Here is a 4,087-nt window from a genome sequence, read left to right on the forward strand (position 1 = left end):
CAGAGGCGGCGGGAGCTGCCCGCGCCCGGCTGCGGTGCCCCGGCCCCCGGGGGCGACGTTGTTCGCGGTTTAGAGCTCGTTCGTGAGGGAAAATCGATCCCCAAAAACCGGGGCCCGGGCTGAACCCCAGCAGTGGGGCCGGGGAGTGGCCGGCCGGTGCTGCCCTGGCCCCGACGGGGGTCCCAGGGGGTCCCCTGCCCGCCTGCTGTGCGGCGCCTTTGGCCTCTGCTTATGGTGTAAATTTATTATAAAAAAAGCAAAAGAGTCACGTCCTCTGCGGTTGCCTGTCCCTCTCGCTTAGGTACCGTGTGGGCCTAGTTACAGGATGCTACCTGCAACAAAAGGTGTTTATCCTCACCGCTCCCTGAAAAGCGCAGGGCTTTAGTCTGAGCAATGTCTGAGCAAGGGTTAATATCTGCTTTTTTCCCTGTTTATTTTAGTACTAGTTTGTGCATGTTACTCAGGTGGAAACACAATGCCTGTGCTTACTTGTACTCCCCGCTCAGGAGCAGCTCCGAGGGAGGCCAGATTCTCTCAGGTAAACAGTTTACGGTACTGTCCATGTTTCCCAGCACTTCTTGTTCTTCCTTTAATGCCCCCAGGGAAATTTAGTTTTGTGCAGTCATCAAATATACCCTCAGTTTTCAGTGKTTTTTTTTTTGTCTCTTGCAGTTTTCCAAACACAGTTATAAAATATATGATGCGTTTTATTTTTTTTCTCCCCATTTTTAAAACAGATGTTATTTATTTTTGTGTGGTAGCACAGCTGTAGCTATGATGACCTTAAGACATGCACAAGACTAGGGCTGTGGGCAGAGGTGTGCACCAAGCACTCCTTTTCTCAGATGGTCTAATTGCTATGTATCAAATTACAACCTGAGAACAATTGTTAAGGGTGTATTTAGCGTGGGAGTCTGTCTCTTAAAACTTTGTTTGCCCAAAAGCATGTCTGCATATTCTCACTATGCAAGTTCATGTAATAAAGAACACTACTTTTACCCACAAACCTTTATTTGGTCTCATTCTCTCCTTTGCAGTTGTGGATCCCCTTGCATTCTATACACTGACATTTGCTTGCGTTTTGCTTGCTCCCTTAAAAGATAAAGCTGTGTTTTGATAGTACAAAAGGTTAAATTTCAAAGACGGTATCTCTAAGCTATATGAATTTTTCCTTTCTACATACATTCCTCCGAAACTAAACAGTCAATTTGGAATTTGGTAATAGTTTGCAGCTGCAGGGTTATATTCATTTATTCAGTACCTGCTGCTTTTCCAAAGATGTGATAAATTGAGACGCTTTTATCTTTTAACACATGAAGAAATGCTTAATGTAGCCTGGCAAAGGTATTTCTTACAAGATCTGAGTGTGGGGTACAGAAATAAGAGATAAGAAGATATACACTTATTAATTTAGTATAAAATGCTGTTAATATTTTGTTTTTCCTAGTGTGAAGGGGTTTCATCCAAAAATTAAAATTCAGTTTTCTAAATTTTTTGGCAATTATTTTGTAATAATGAGATGCTAAATACACAAATAAAATGTTTTTTTCTTTAGCGCTATTGGACTCTTCGCCACAAATATCTATAATTTTCTTGTTGCCAACCCAATGGCTTTGAGCCTTTCAGTACGATTTTCTTAGGCTCGTGACTGATACAAGAATACTGTCTTCTCTCTTAAGCACAATATATTCCAACCCAAGATTGTCGCATCTTAGTATGTCCGCTACCAGACTTGCCCAAATTCATGCAATGCCTCTCAGTTGCGTAAAAATAAAATTTCTTTCCTGCAATTATGCAAATTATATGTAAATGTATTTTATATTCCATATTGCAAAGGGCAAACTCCTGGAAAATGTGGTCTTTTGCAATTGCAGAATAATCCTACCTGCTAGATTAGAGCATGTTGCTGGAGCAGTATGGTGAGTTCCTCTGTGAATGAACAGTATCAGAGGTGCATATCTCCTCTGACAAAGGAGATCAGGAAAACTGCTATTAAGGAAACCACTCTGGCAGCATTCTCATGTTGAGAACAAGGGCCATGTAATATTAACTAAATGTGCCACATCCAAAACTGATAAAATTCTGTACAGTGAATAATATGACCGTGGAAGTCATTGCCACAGCAAATACAGGAGACTAAGCACCTAGCTTCAGAAGAGGATTGGATGTTTATAGAGTCAACAAGAAAATCTGGGGTTGTTTTACAAATATAATTTTGAGCCAATATTAACTATCATGTTTTATTTGCAAAACACAATGAGTGAGAAGTTATAAAGAGCTCTTGAGTGGCCATAATTATCCCTCATCTCCCTCTTGCGGAATAGTTGCACTTTTCTCTGCAACCTGCCGTTTCAGGCTCTATCCCATCTGTTACCTGCCTAGATTGTATGGACCCTGGATCTCTTCTACTCTTACAAAAACTACTTAAAACTGAACACCTAGAAATGGTGAAGTCATTCACCTGYAGAAGTCATGCAGTTTAATTTAGAGTGTCTTTTAAGATCAGTTTAGGTAAACTAGTGCTAAGGACTGTGTAGAGGCAACTCTTTGATTTATTCTCCGTTTATTCTTATTTAGCTGAGGTGGATCTGCAGCACCATGTGAATCATCTTTAATCCACAAGAGTGTTCATACAGAGATTGCAGCAGCATAACCTACTAGGTTTCAAACATTTAATTTAAAACCTGGCAACCAGTGCATGTAGGCAAGCTTTCTGTGGGAGTGTCGGGGATGGGCTGGGGAAGATAATGACTGGAGAAAGCTTTGGCCATGAAAGGAGTTTAAGTACATCAAGTAAAGATCTTGGTTGTGGTTCTGCTTGTGGCTTGGTAATATCCTTCCAGGAGTTATAGTTGAAATGTTACATACTGCTCAGGTAAATAAAGAACTAAGATAATTTTCCATTATGGAACTATATATCTCCCTACCTTTTGATTGTACAGTCTATAGGAAAAATCTAAGCTCCATCCTGTATTTAATTTTGAAATAGAACAGTGAGACCTGTTTCCAGGGACAGTAAAAAACACTTACATAGTTTTGGTTCATAAATAAACATGATGAAACTTTGTTTATTGCAGATGGCTGTCATTGCAAGTTTGACTCATTGCACTAATTTGTGTACTGTTGAAACTTTTCTCCCTAGATACTGATTTTATCAGTTACCATTGAAAAGCACTCACCTGCATAAGTACTGTATAGCCAGAAATGATGCGTTGAATACTGCCACCCACTGGTTGGCTGCATAGAAAACTTGTTGAACTTAAAAAATTTTTAAGGGAATACATAAAAGGTACGGGGGCGTGGGGGAGGAGGTGCTTTTTACGCGTTTAAATTACCTGCCAGGACTTTCTCATCAGGGTTTAGTGCATAACAAGGTTGCCTCAGAGATATTTTGTATATAGGTGGGTGAGTTTGCTTAGAAGCCATGCAAAAAAAGAAAGAAAGAAAGAAAGAAAGAAACTTAGTCCAGCAAAAGAGTTTTGACTGTAAGGAGAATTAATTTGCCAGACCATAATCTATCCAACTTAAGAAAATGTAATAATTGTACAAAAAGTCCATGATGCACAATCCTACTTGATATGATTCTGTTTTATAACAGTGTCATTTCTGAGCTACACTTAGAATATGTATCAGCGCTCTTAATTCTAGCATGAGTTTTTTATTGTAGACATAGAGATTGTAGAATATTCTTGGTTACTTCCTTTCCTGAAAGTCTGCTTTACAAATGGCAAAGCCAGATGTCACTGTAAATCGCTGTTAGTACAGAAAAGAGGCTTGTGATTAAGTCACAGGAGGGGGAGTTGGAGCGCGAGGTTCTATTTCTGGCTCAGTCACAGACATCCTGAGTTATCATAGGCAAATCTGATCATTTTTGCTCTCAGTCATGGGGACAGGCTAGGCTGACTGCGGAGGGGGCTTCCTCTCCCAGCCCTGATGAAGGAGTGGACCCAGAGCGTGTTGTACTTCAGCAGTCACTGGTGACTGCCTGCAAAGCGGTGCCAACTGAACACCTCGGAGCAGCGCTAAATTTAGAGCTGCTCTAACTAGTACTCAGGAATGGCACAGGCAGAAAAGTGGGTTTCTGACA

The sequence above is a fragment of the Apteryx rowi genome, unplaced genomic scaffold, assembly GCF_003343035.1.
Source record: "Apteryx rowi isolate R43461 unplaced genomic scaffold, aptRow1 scaffold_174, whole genome shotgun sequence".
Taxonomy (NCBI): Eukaryota; Metazoa; Chordata; class Aves; order Apterygiformes; family Apterygidae; genus Apteryx; species Apteryx rowi.